The sequence below is a fragment of the Tamandua tetradactyla genome, chromosome 4 (assembly GCF_023851605.1).
Source record: "Tamandua tetradactyla isolate mTamTet1 chromosome 4, mTamTet1.pri, whole genome shotgun sequence".
Taxonomy (NCBI): domain Eukaryota; kingdom Metazoa; phylum Chordata; class Mammalia; order Pilosa; family Myrmecophagidae; genus Tamandua; species Tamandua tetradactyla.
The window spans coordinates 77,690,681-77,705,803 of record NC_135330.1 but is presented as its reverse complement, the minus strand read 5'-3'; the positions used below and the strand labels follow the sequence as shown (position 1 = coordinate 77,705,803).

General features: G+C 33.9%; 1 protein-coding gene across 1 annotated transcript in view; it reads right to left on the bottom strand.

Annotated features, from left to right (window-relative positions):
- Positions 1 to 9,944: 9,944 nt before the first annotated feature.
- The window catches only part of SPATA17 (spermatogenesis associated 17), a 312,689-nt gene continuing 307,510 nt past the window's right edge, over positions 9,945 to 15,123 (bottom strand). The window contains exon 11 of the mRNA XM_077157846.1: positions 9,945 to 10,267. The gene's annotated coding sequence lies outside the window, so the exon portion shown is untranslated. The remainder of the gene's footprint in view (positions 10,268 to 15,123) is intronic.

Sequence of the window (15,123 nt, the reverse complement as noted above, 5' to 3'; positions counted from 1 at the left end):
TTTCTCTCACTCTGAAGCTTGTATTTCCATTTTCTAAAGGTGTCTTTAGGTGAGCAAAAATTATTTTTACTTTTTACTCTTTAGTATTTTTTATTTATCAGTTTATCATCTGTTTCTTTTAGAAATGATGCCTCTTATGTCTTATGTCCTCAATAGGAAAGCTCTGGCTATCCCAAGTTTGCAAAGATATTCTCCTGTGTTTTCTTTCAGAATTTGTATATAAAACTACACAAAATTTTAATTTTTATTTATAACTATGATCAAGTTAATGATTAAGGTGTGAAATAAGGGTTGTAGATTTATTTGTTCCATATGGATATCCATTTGTCCCAACATCATTTTCATTGTAATTTTTTCTTCTCTATATAGGATATTTGGGTATATCCCGGAAATGTAAGGATATTTTTAAGTTAAGTTTTTGCCTTAATTCAACTGTCCTCAGAGATGGTATTCTGTATGATTTCAATCCTTTCGAATTTGTCGAAGTTAACTTTATGGCTCAGCATATATTCAATTTTGGTTAATGTTCCATGTGATCTTAAAAATAATGTATATCCACAAATGTTGGGTACGATATTCTATACATTTCTGTTAATCGCATTGCTAGCATCTTAAGTATACTTTCTGATATGCTCAGGTTATCACTTATTAAGGCAAGTGTGTTAAAAAATTTCCACTATGACTGAAGATTTGTATATTTCTCTTTCTGGATTTGCTTAAAATTTACCTCATATAATTTGATTCTGAATAGGGGATATACAATTTTAATATCGTAGTATCTTTCTTGTGAATTGACTCTTTAGCCAATAAAAATATACATTTTAGTTTCCTAGGCTGCTCAAAGCAGAAACCACAAAAGGTTCAGTTTAAACAATGATAATTTATTCACTCGCAGTTTTGAGGCCAGGCAAATGTCCAAATCACCAGGTGGTGCTGTCTTCTCCAAGATGAGCTGCTGGCAATCCTTGGCTCTGTCACATGGCAGCATCTACTTGTCTCTCCTTTCTCTTCTAGATTTTGTTGATTTCAGCTTCTTGCTTCTGTGGCTTTCTCTCTTTGTCTGCATTTCATTTTCTTGTAAAGGATTTCGGTACTAGGATTAAGATCCATTTGGTTTGAGGTGGTTACGCCTTAACTGAAGTAGCTTCATCAAATTGTCCAGCTTACAGTGGATTCACACTGGCAGAAATGCATTAACTTTAAGAGCATGTTTTTCTGGGGTACATAATACAGCTGCAAACCTCCACTTATGTCCATGGCTAGTAGTGCTTCATGCCTTTTACTTTATTTTGCCTGAAATTGGTGTTTGAATGACGTCTTTTTCTAAACTTTTCCTTTCAAATTTCCCAAATCCTTGTTTTCTTTTATGAATTTATAGTTTTGTGCTTTGTTTAATCCAGTTAGATAATATTTGACTTTTGAGCACTTACTCTGTTTACAATTAGTGTAAGTCTTGATACACTTTTTAGTCTACAATCATTCTATTTTTTTCCAGTGGACACATGGGAGTCTGTCAAGAGTTCCTTTTCAAGGCTGTTACACCCATTTACAGCTCTGGGAAAAATTAGCTGCTGAGGGTGGATAGCTGTGCCTCTTAATTGGAATTGCCCTCATTGATAGATCTACATCTCTCAAAGTTATTCCTTTTCCTGGGTGTGTTCCACAACCAACGACTAGCTAATGAGAGGATACACAGGTCTGGCCCTCATGTCTAAATTTGGAACAACTCTGGAAGGAACCCCATCTTCACAGCTCCCTGTAGGATTAACTGAAACCTCAGTTGTAGCTGCCTTGTTGGTCAGCTTCTCCTTAGGTCTAATGCTGCTTTTCTTACTGCCTTATAGATAAATATCCCAAGGCTTTATTTCCAAGGAACCCAATCAAAAGCAGTTTTCTCTTTGTTCCACCTGTTAATCATTCCATTTTTCTCAAATAAGTTTTTATTCCATTTTCCTTTTTTATTGTGTTGCTATCCTTATAGTCACTACTGTATGTATGTAATCAATTGAGATGAATAATTTTATAACACCTGGGACAATGACAGGGTCTCTTAAATCCTTCTACTCCCCCTCACCTTTTGCTTTTGTTATTTATCTTAATTATACATATATCTTAAACCATACAAGGCCTTTTTTTTATTATTATTATTTTATACAGTTTGTATAAATATTCTTTCTAAAACTCTATTTATTCTTGTTTGTCTGGCTTTTGTCTGGAATTATTCTCTTTCTACCTGAAGAACTGTACTGTTTTAGTGCAGGTCTGTTGGTAACAAATTCTCTCAGTTTTCATTTACATGAGAAAAGTCTTCATTTTTCCTTTATTTTGAAACATTTTCATTGAGTATATCATTCTAACTTGGCAACTGTTTTCTTTCTACAATTTAGACATCATTGCCTTCTAGCTTTCATTGTTTCTCATCAAAAGTCAGCCATTAGTCCAAGTGTTGTTCCTTTGAAGGCAATATGTTCTTTTGTTTTTCTGCTTGTTTTCATGATTTTCTTTCTGACTTTCAACTTCATTAGTTTCTCTATATCACATGTGTCTTTTTCAGTGACACTTCCAGAATCTGCAGTTTAATATTTCTCTTCGGGCTTGAAAAATTCTCATTTGTTATCATTATTATTTGAAATACTACTTCTGCCCCATTTCTCTCTCTCATTTTCTCCTGGGACTTCAATGACCTACATAGTAGAACCAGGCATCATGTATCTTTTGTTTTTTTCTGTGTTTCCTACCCATTTTTATCCACTATGCGTATGTTAAAATATTTTCAAAGATCTATCTATAATTTTATTAATTCTTCACTTAAATTTCATCGAAATCTTCAGTTACGCCCGTCTATTGAATTCTTAATTTACAGTGTTTCCCAGTCCAAAAGTTTCTATCTGATTTTCTAATTCAAATTTTAGTTCTGAGATTTTTCATTCTGTTATTCATTTTCTTAAACGTTGAATCATTATTATTTTAGAGATTTTAAACTGATAATTCCATCTCTCTTTGGTGTAATTTTGTTCTGAATTTTCTTCCATGGTTTTTAATCTATTTTTCATTGAATGCTCTCATTATTTATGAAAAATGTTGGGCCAGAGAGGATGTTCTTTTAGAGAGGATTGATGTTTGCTTTTGGACAACAGTTCACATAGAGGCAGATTACCTTAGTACACTCTGGGATTCAACAGACTTGAAGAAAGATTTTGTCTTTATGATGGTGATCTGTTTCTCATTCATTCTTTCATGTAGGACACCACTTCAAATTCCACCTGAAAATTAGATATGGTTTATTAAGGCTTCTCTTTTTCGGATGATCTTGAACTCAGTTATTTTCTTCTCATTATCTTGATACTGTCAAAAGCTTAACTGAGCTTCTCAGCTTCTAGACTGCTTCTTACAAATCAACAAATGCCTCAAGGAGAAAATTGTCCTAAATTGGGCTCCTTTCCCTGCACTTTCATCTCTCTTGGATCTTAAACCCCCCTTAAGTCTGGCTTCCTATATAACATGATCTCCAGTTTCTATCTCCCCAGCAATTTAAGACTACTGAAAGTCTATTGGCTCCTCAGCACCTTAACTGACACTCTCTGCTTGGATTCCTTGCTTCTTAGTCACAAATTGTTTAAAAATTCAAAAAATGCTTCTATGGGAGGAGCACTGGAACATGCTAGGCATTTATTTCTTTCCTCATTTTGGTCCCTCAAGGCCTGGTTGCATTGTTAATTCTCTGATGTATTCAAACAGGTGGTCTTGCATATTATCCAATTTTTCCAGCTGGTTTGACATGAGGATGGCTCTGATAAGATCTACCCATAGAAGGAGGCAGGGTAAAGAACAAAATACATTACTATTATTTATTGATTCTTGCAGTATCATTTATACTTCATTGAAACGTCTAGCTAAGGGCTCTCTGAGCCAGCCGGAAGGAAACAAATTCTCACTGACTTTCTTCTCCTCTCTCTAAAGTAGCTCTTTAGGGATTTTCTAAAACTTTGCTCTATTAGCATAAAAGAAAATATGGCCTGGTGATAGAAGTGCCTCTCTTAGGTATCATCACTTGTGCCTCTATTTCTTAATACTCTCTAGGAGAAACGCAGTCTACCTACATGAGAAAGAGTAATGTAGTGAACCAAAGGGATTATCTATAGAAGCATTTCCTCCTTGGGCTATATTACGTTTGTGTCATAAATACTTAAAAATATTTGTATATTATAAGGCAAGCAAGGAAATGAAGAGATGAAAAGCTAATAGTTTGCTAGAGCTGGTTTATTTTATATTAATGAATATCTGTCTTAGTTTAAATTCCCTATTTAATCTTACTTGGAATCAAACTATTCTAATCTCTCTTTTTTTGCTATCTATTCAATCAAGAATTTAAGAAATTTCTTCTGCATACATCTTGGTCAGTTCTGTTTATTTGCTTTCCTTTTTTACGTAATTGTATTTTCCAGATAAACTCTATCTACTTATATATTCCAATTCAGTCCGTTCAAGATCATTTTCACTGTTAGAACAACATTTGCCTCTTCCAAATATCTTAACTATTCCCATCCCATTCTAGTCCCACTCTTAGGCATGCAGCAAACTTTTAAAAAATTATTGTAGCAATTAACCCTTTTTCCTCTTTAATCTTCAGATTCTTCATATCAAATGGACTTAACTCTCTGAGAATAGTGAGTTCACATCCATTTCCTAATACGTGTCTCTGCTCACATTATTTTTAATACAGGAATGTATGTGTCTCTGCTTACATTACTTTTAATACAGGAATGCTTAACAAATGAAGGATTCTGTGTTGAATCATTGTTGGGAAATGAATGAGTCAACTTACCCAGGCTTCTCTCACAAAACGTTTGTTTTTTGTCCTGGTCACTGAGATTAATAAGTATTCAACTTATTAATTGTAAATATGTATTAATTTTAAGTATTAGTGGAAGATTAGTCTTTGTAAAAAATTTTTAAACTTAATTTCCATATTTCTTTCATTCAAATGGTTATTTTCACATTGAGAGAGGTATGAAAACTAATTTGTTAGGTTGTTTGCAATGAAATATAAGTGCCTTGAAAATACATTAACCAGCATAGACTAATTTCAATCTGACAAATAGGTTAAGTATAGAATAATTCAAACCTACTAAATAATCATTATTAGATTTTATAATAGGGGCTTGGGCTTTACTTGTAATTTGTATGGTTTTATGATCTTCCCTACAAGGCAGCAAATTAACTTTTAAAGTTAACATTAAACACACATTGTATGTTTTGCCTCTACTTGGTTCAGTGATTTATTCCAACCAGTATGTGCAGTTTCGTTATCTCTTAATATAAGGATTTTTTTTTAATGCACAGACGTGTCACTTTGTGGCACGGATTGCTTAATGCCGCAGTATGCTAATGACCTGCCTCACTGCACCCCATGATCAAGAATATGAAGCTGAGAACTATAAACTGAACTCAATGTACTGATAAGTGACTGTATCTGCTAGTACCAGCAGTAAGGTGATTTCTTCATTAATGAGTTGAAGTGTTAAGAAATGGAAGAGTGCTCAGCAGTACCCTCCTGTGCTGTTTCTCTGAGCCTGCTGAGGACACAGGAACTCAAAGGAAACAAGCAAAGCACAAATCCCAGACCAACTTGGAATTTTCTTTCATTCTCACAGAGAAAATTTTGAATTTCACAGAGGAAGAACAGATATGTTTTGGCATTGTGAACTCTCTATAGGGCGCATCAAATACTCAGCCACATTGTTAGTCAAAATTAAAACCATTACTCTCCTTTGCAATCATTTGTTGGGAATAATCAGCATAAAAGTCAGAAAGTTTTGTGCTTTGAAAATGTAGCACAAAAGATGTGGTAAGTTGTGGTTAAATAAGCCTAAATTAAGGCAGGAGCTAAACTGGAACTTAATTTAATTAGTGGAAAACAGACCAACACAAAAACATTCCAGTGGTTCATTCATTCACTCACTCAATTTTTCAGTAAAAATGTGTCCTGATGCTTTATGTAGTGGTATATTATAAACTGGAATTCGGACCAAGTCAATTCAACTGATCTGCCAATTTTGACATTTTTCAAAGCTTGCTATTATTTTAAATAAGTTCTGCATATGATTTTATCAATTTATCTATCTACCATCTGGTTCCTAAAATTTGAGCTAGCTAACAATGGAAAAGAAGATTTAATGGACAAGCAAATCAGGGCAAAGTTAAAATAAGAACTGGGAAAGAAAATGAAACTGAAAATAGGTTAGTACATGAAATGAATACCATGTGGCTATGAGTCCATAAATTTTAGAGACCTTAGTAAAAGGAATAATACAATCGATAATAAAATTCAAAATGTCCTAAGAATACTATCTTGAGTTTATAGCCATTATGACATATTGAATAATAAGGATAATTACTAAAAGGTTTACAGATATGAAAGATTATATTTATTTCCCAAAAGGAACACTTTACCCAAGTGGCAATTATTACCTGACCTTAAGGATTCATCCAACTTGGTGCATATAAAAATCAATATCAAAAATCATATATGACTATAAATGAATGAGATTTGTTGAAAATAACACCTCAGAATGTGGACATTCAAATGAGCACTGGTGTCTTTATAAGAGTTATCTATCTGCTATTTTATAGCTTCTATTTCTTAAAACAGTTTTGGAAATTCTTTACGCAACAACATTCATCATCGCCATTTCACTCTGTGCCAGGTACTGTGTAAGATGCTGGGGACAGGGCATTTATCAAAAGAGACAGTATTTCGCCTCAAAGAAATTAGACATCAGTGGGGGGGAAAAAAAGACTTTATATGTTTAAATACAACAAAGTTGATAAGTCTTTTGATTGCAGGACTGGAGAGACCAATTCTGAAGGCTTTGAAGATATTCTCCTTTAAACGCCTGCTATGGTGTTATTCTTTTTTTTTTTTTGTATGCTGTATGGTGGGGGGTCACATTTTATTCTTTATCCATGTGAGTATCCTGTTATTGCAGCACCATTTGCTGAATGTTTTTTTTTTGGTGGGGAGTGCATGGACCGGGAATCGAATACACGTCTCCTGTATGGCAGGCAAGAACTCTACCACTGGACTACCCTTGCACCCCCACTATGGATTCTTGCTGCTTTTATGGTCAATATTCATTCAGATTCAAGTTTGGTGAATAAGGTGGTGACCAAGCTTTCACTAGTTTTCGTCAAAAACTAGTTCTAGCTAGTTTTCTTAAGTGATTCGTGTTAAGAATGCAGGAAAGAAATTGCATATAGGTTGATGTGCAGCTAAGTAGTTTCTCAGAAGAAAAGGGCTGCTTTCCCCAATTACATTCACTACTAAGATTCCATCTCAGTCATCTCTCTCCTTTTAATTTGCCATTAACCAAAGAGGTACCCAGATTATAAAAAAAAAAAAAAAGGCATTTTTATAATCTGGGCATCTCTTTGGTTAATGGCAAATTATGTGTATATGTGGGGGGGACACCTCCATTGTAGAATGCTTAAGTACTCAAGAACAAGGGTCTTGGTGAGAGAAATAAAACTGAAATTCTGAAACACGAAATGCTTAGCTATTTCCAATAATATATGACGACAGGAACTATTTTTCCTGGATCCACTGATATAATAGGAAGGCAAGAAGATCACTAAATATGATCCTGCCTTTCGAGTGTGGATCAATTCACAGTTCTTTGATCAGAGAAGTCAGATAGTTTTTGTATCTAGAGTTCTGAGGACTTGAATGATAACTTTAATATTGAGGCAATGCAGCATTTCCTAAACGAATCCTGAAACCAATTTCAAAAAAAGGAATTCCCCACATATTTTAAGTACTGGCAGCCCATTAAAATAAGATTGTAGTCTCTCAAGATGGTGATTATTAAGAAATACAATTATCAGTTTCACTAAAATGTAGAAATTAGTAATCCATACCATATAAAAGAGAAAATAGTTAAGGAAGAGACTAGAGAGTTAGGAACTAGAATTAGGAACTACTACAACAGGAGTCTAGGTTATACATTACGCCTCTGTACCCCCACCCACCCCTCAAAAGTCACCGAGATCTTTTCTTTCATTAACTGTCTATAGGGGAATGAAGTTTGATAAGTTGAACTATCCATTCTGCCATCTGGGATAGACTCAATGCATAATGAAGGTTTCAAGGAACTCTGCTCGGTTTTGAATTTAGCTATTTCTACTCAGCTTCCTGTACTTTGTGAAAGAGAAATAATTCCTTATTCTCTTCTATTATTTTATATAATTCTAATAATAACATTTTCTATTCTCTCTATTCCCCTATCTCAAATGCCAGCAAATACCTCCTTGGTATAAATGTTAACATTTTATTTTTACTCATTTGAATTTCCTCCAAGTTCAAATTCATTATAGCCCCCATCATATTTACCAAATTTGACTCTACATGCATTGTAACTGTCTAAAAAAGTTTAAAAAGTGACACCGAAAATTGCTTCAAAATGAAAATTTTTCACACAAAACCTTACAAATTATAACCCCTTACAGAATACCTCATTATATCACAGGGTTTTGGAAATTCTGGCATAGACATTTTATCGACAAGGGCAAGGTTATGGATTGAATAACAAGATTGCTCATACAGCTTTGAGGTTGGCAATGATCAGACTCTCTCTAATCCTAGCCAGTTGTCTTACAAATTTGTACTAAGGTCAGAACCAACCAATACTCACCAAGCATTTCTAAAATGTCTAAAAGATTGCTAATTGTCATCAGGTTTCAGAGCGGTAGAAGACATACTCTAAAATGTTACAATCTAGTCAGACAGACATTTGATTTTCATATAGAAACCATTCTATCATGTATTAGGCACTGCATGAGACAAAATATGCATAAATGAAAGAAAGAAAGAACAATATTAAGTATCAGAAACCTTAGCAACCACAAGGGTTGCATACATGAAATTAACTCTGGTTGGCAAAACAGCAGTTGCAGGAGTAATAGCAATAAATGCTACTGAGCCATTGTTATATGCCAGGCTTTAAGGATGGGATGGGCACATGAGAGACAAGCATGATTTTGTCACTGATGAGTTTATAGGACTAGTGAGACTTTAGATAAAGTATTACAAGGGCGAGCTTGTATGAAAGGAGAAATGGGAGGGCTACAGGAGGACCAAGGCAGAGGATTTTAATTTAAGGAATCAGGAGGAGCCTCTCGGAGGAAGTGATTTTATGAAACTGAATGAAGTCCAGAGAATACGAAGTGAAGGAGAAAGTGTGAAACAATGATTTTAGAGAGGTAGGCAAGGTCCATTCCATATAAGGACTTGAAAACCTGTTAATGTTTTGTACAATTGTCCTAATTGCAATGTGAAGGAAAATAATGTCATCAGATTTGTTTACAAAATATCAGTGAGCTTGTGATGAGCAGAATGAATTCAGGAGGGAACTGGAGAGAAGACAGGGTGGGAGGAGCTTCTAGTCTAGCAGAGGGAAGGTGACAGACTCAAGTGGCAGCTATAGAGAAAGGCAGTGTCCACAGAGTCAGTGAAGATTATTAAGTTATGAAGTCACAAAAATTAAGTTAGGGCCCATTGTCGCCATTTAAACAAACCATGGAAGGAAATGGCTCACAGTCCAACCATGATGGATAAGCATTTATTTTATTTTATGTTTGAAAATTTCAAACTTTACAAAAAAGAAACAAAAAGCCAGCATTATGAACCCACATATGCCAAACACCAGATTTAAAAATAATCAACTTGAATAATCTTTTTTTCATATATACTTCTGCCTTCTTCCCTGCCCCCTGAATTAAATCCCAGGAATTATATTATTGTACCTATAAATATTTCAGTATGTTTCTCTAAAAGATAAATCTTTTTTAAAATGAAACAACAACACATTACGGTTTTGACAGAAATTCTCAAATGTGAAAGATCCAAGTTTAAGCATTTCTTCCAAAAGAAATTCAGGAAATTAAAAAAAAAAATCACGAGTGGTTGGCTGTAAAATATTGTAATTTATTGACTCATTTCAAATAATGAGTATTGTTTAGGTATATTTCCTGTATGTTATTTATTTGTATTTCCTCTTTAGAAATGTAAGGTTTTTGAATGAATGAAGAGATGGTTCTGAATAATTCTTCTGACACATGAGAGAGGCAGGAAAATTAGCAGAGGTTAGAAACTCATGTCAAGATTACTCAGCAGCCCTGGAAGTAGAATCCAGGACTCCAGGCAGTGTGCTCTTCCATTGCATATTCACTTCACATCTTAACCTTGTGTTTACATTTGGTCTTCTATGTTCTAGAACAAAACAATAAAATGAAAGAAGAAGAAGAAAAAAGCAATGAAGCAAGAGTCCTCAGAACCTCTGTCTAAATTTCCTCACTTACAGCTACTCAGTTAATGTCCATGAGGCCCGCGACTCCCATATAGCTTTTGATGGATTTACATGTTCTCTGATTCTCTGATCAGCAGTCCTGATCAGCATTCTTGATGGTCTGTGCCACTGAACACAAAGAAAGTGAGAGAGTATCCAGCAAACCCGCCTCAGTTGTGGAAAAACACTAAGCCCATTCCTTTAGGTGGGTGGATGGCTTTTATCACTTTTATTCAGAGGTCAGTTTAACCAAGAGAAAGAGACTAAAGAATATCTTGATGGGTCTTTTTTGGGGGTCAACTCACCATGACTAAAGTGAAAAGGGTTAAAAATTCACACAATGTCAAGCTAAATGATAAGGTTTAATAACTGTTGAGTGAAAACATAAACTCCTAACAGGCCCATATATAGCTTACATATCTGGTTATTATGCTCCCTTTGTATACCTTCTTCCCAGAGAGTTGCTAAGATCTTATTCCCTCTGGAAAAAAACAATGGAATCTCTCCCCTTTTCCAATTAAAATGCTAAACATACTTATTTTTTAGTGTTATTTATTTTTCTCAGCTCTTGGAGTTATTCATATACCAAATATCTGAGGAAATAGAGAAAAGGTTGCTTTCCATGCAAAAAAATAGCTTAATTCAAACTTATCTCATCAGTCCTCAAAACTGAGTCACTTTTTACAAAGAAGACAGTTTGGCTCAAAGCCCACAAAGAAGAATTTGAGAAAATTGAGAAGCAATTTTATATAGTATGATAATGCAAGAAAATTCACATTGATGCCAGACTGAATTGGATCCATTGTTCTATTCATAAACTTATAACTAATGATTTCACCTTATCTTCCAATTTCTCTCCACTTTAATTTTTAAAAAGAATCTTCTGCTTGGATAGATGAATGAGACTAAAAGGATGGCAAAGCACCGTGATAGAACACAGTTAATTCTGAATTAGACAAGACTCCTTTTAAACAAATTACCAAAGATTACAAAATGTGACTAGTTCTAAAGAAAAATTAAAAGGTTTAAAAAGAGTGGTAAACAAGAATTTATCATGAAAGTAAAAAAACCAACAACCTACACAGTGGGAGAAAATATTTGGAAGCCACATATCTGATTAAGGTTTACTATACTGAATATATAAAGAAATCTTTCAATGTAACAAAAAGACAAACAATCCAATTTGAAAATGGGCAATAGAATTGAACAGCCATCTCTCCAAAGAAGATAGACAGATGGCAAAAAAGTATATGAAAATATGCAGAACATCATTAGTCATCAGGGAAATTCAAATCAGAATCACAATGAGATATCATTTCATATTCTTTAGAATGGCTTATATTAAAAAAATGTAAAATTACAAGTAATGGAGAGAATGTGGAGAAATAGGAACACTCATTCATTATTGGTGGCAATGGAAAATGATGTAGCTCCTGTGGAAGACAGTTTGGTGTTCCTCAGAAAGTTAAGTATAGAGTTACCATCTGACCCAGCAATCCCACTACTTCCACATATACTCAGAAGAATTCAAAGCAGGGAGGTGACAGATACTTGCACACCTATGTTCAAAGCAGCATTATTCATACTTGTCAAAAGATGGAAGCAGCCCCAGTGTCTATAAATCAATGAATGATAAACAAAATGTATATACAAAGAATGGAGTTATGAATATGTGACAACATAGATGAATCTTGGAGACATTATGTTGAGTGGAATAAGCCAAATACAAAAGGCCAAAATATTGTATGATCTCACTGATATGAGTTAATTAGAATAAGCAAACTCATAGAGTCAAAATCTGGAATGTAGGTTACCACGGAATGGGATGGGGACAGGGGATGGGAAGTTAGGCTTAAAATGTACAAGGTTCTTATTTGGAAGGGTGAAAATGTTTAGGTAATGGATGGTAGTGATGGCAGCACAATATTGTGAATGTAATTAACAGCAATGAAATCTATATCTGAATGTAGTTAAAATGGAAACGGTAAGTCGTATGTGGTAATAGAATTAAAATATTATTAAAAATACATGGAAATACACTATATAAACAGTGAGTCCAAAGCTAAACCATGGACTGTAGTTAATAGAGCGAATTAAAGTGTGCCTAAGGACATTAAATAGTACATTTAAAAATGTACTGTCATCAATTGTAACAAATATCAAATAATAATTTTAAAATGTGCTGACATCAATTGCAAAAAATGTTCCAGACCAAAGCAAGGTGTCAATAAAAGGGTGGTACATTGGAATCCTGAACTTTATGCATGATTTTTCTGTAAGCCCACAACTGTTCTAACAATATATATGTTATTATATATAATATATGCCTAGGTATAAAGTGGTATTATCCGAGTCAGAGAGTAGATTTTAAAATACGTATGTATTTAAAATCTAATTCATGTTGAACAATATCAGTGGATGTAATCATTGTGCATTAATGATTACGTATACGTAAGCTCTGTTTATATTAGATTAGACATACTAAAAGAAAGTAAGCTTAATCTGACAAAGGCATCACTACTTCTAATCGGACTGATGGGAAAATGCGGCATGGGTATAAGAGGCAATGTTGAGTGAATTACATTGAAGTGATGAACTACCTTGAAGCTGAAGCAATCAAATAGATAGCTCTAAAAATTACTACAGCATCTTTATTCAACAGTTTGGTGCAAGTATCCCTGTCTTGGCCTTCTTTACGAATGGCAGAAGCACTCTGGAGTATTTGGTGAAACTGAATCTTAATAGAAGAGTTCAACAAAGTCCGCTACTCCTCACTTTATCAAAATTAAACACTAGACATTCATTTCCAATAGAATAGTCAGAGATAATATTTTCAATTCACAAACTAGTTTTAAATTCAAGAGAAGAATTAGTAAACATCAAAAATTTTTTTAACTTTTTTTTACATGGGCAGGCACTGGAAATTGAACCCATATCTCTGGCATGGCATTAAAAAAATTTTTACCACTTTTTTTTTTTTCCTGCATGGGCAGGCACCGGGAATTGAATTTTTTTACCACTTGTATTCTGTCTTTGCATTGAACACAATTTTTAATTCAAAATAATGTGAAATATTTGCTATTCATCCTTGTCTTTCTGTATAAATAATTTAATTATTTTGCCCTCAGAGAAAAAGATAATTGTCTATAAATAAAGTATTATAACTAATAAAGTCAAGATGTTTTTGTATTGGTAAAGAAGAGCAAATAGTCCCTATTGAGTTTTAATGCTTTGCTTTGGTCTGATTATGTAAACAATAAGCATGAGAGAAAAATGGGAACAGAAAAATATCTTACCACCCAGAGCTAAACATCACTAACATTCTGCAATAAACAAATGTATACAGATACATATTTAATACATACATAAATGTATGCAAGTGTATATTTATGCAGGCATGCCATGGACTTTGTGTGTGTGTGTGTGTGTGTGTGTGTGTGTGGGTAGGCACCGGGGATTGAACCCAGGTCTCTGGCATGGCAGGCGAGAACTCTGCCACTGAGCCACTGTCACACCACCCCATGCCATGGATTTTTACATACATATACACGAATTTTTTTTTAATAGAATCAAACTAAACAGGCTGCTTTGAATACAGCATTCTTTTCTTTGAAATATATTGTAGGCATCTTTTAAAATTAATAGGTAAACATTTAAGCTAACATTTTTAATGTCTGCATAATATTGCATTGTGTGTTTCATCATTGATTTTATTTAGTAAAGGCTAATGAGCATTCTAGTTGCTTTCAAACTTTCACTTTTATAAAGAGGTATGATATCACTTTGAAATTTTGTCCAACTCTTTCTCTTTTTTTTTTCTTTTCAATATGGGCAGGCACTGGGAATCGAACCCGGGTCTCTGGCATGGCAGGCGAGAACGCTGCCCCTGAGCCACCACTGCCCATCCCAATTATTTCTTTAGTATAAATTCCTAGAAGTGCAATTGCTGGGTCAGAGACCATAAACTGTTTCAAGGTTTGAATATAAATTTCCAAATTATCCTTTGGAAAGATTGTACAAGTTTATACTCCCACCATATGTAAAGATGATATCCACGTCATCACATCATAACCAACAATGCTTTATATGAAACTTTCATACCTTTACCAGTCTGAGAGGCAAAGACAAATCAATAACTAAAATATATTTTTAAATAAAAGTGCATTTTTGTTTTAACATGCATTCCTTCAATTGCTGGTGAGATGAACATCTATCCCTATTATTTATTGGAACATTACAATTCCTGTCTGTACTGCCTATTCATAAATCTGGAATTTTACTTCCAGATTATTATTTTTTAAATTAGGTACCTACTATTTTGTGAATTTCTTCTTAACAGTTGCTTTAGGCTTCTTAACTACATTAGCAATGATTGTATAGTCTTAAAAAAGAGTTTTACTAATTGTATTACTTTTCTTCAACACAGTATCTTTTTCCAGTTTTTCTTTCTCTGACTCCTGCTTTCTTGGTTTGTCATGAGTACTTGAACATTGTTTTTAGACATTATATGTGCAGTAAATATGAATTCTAAACTACATCTATCTAAAGGTGTTCCTTCTCCTTCAAGCATACTGTTAGTTTGGCTAAGTATAGAATTTGAGGGTTATAATCCTTTTTATTTCAAAATTCTGTAGTCTGTGATTCATTGCTTTCTGGCATTTCTTATTCTTTTGTAAGCAAACTGTTCTTTCTCTTTTGTGAGAGTTTTTATTGCTTTGGAGTCAAGCTGTGCCTTTAAACATAAATCTTGATCACCACTTAGAGAACCCTTTTAATATGA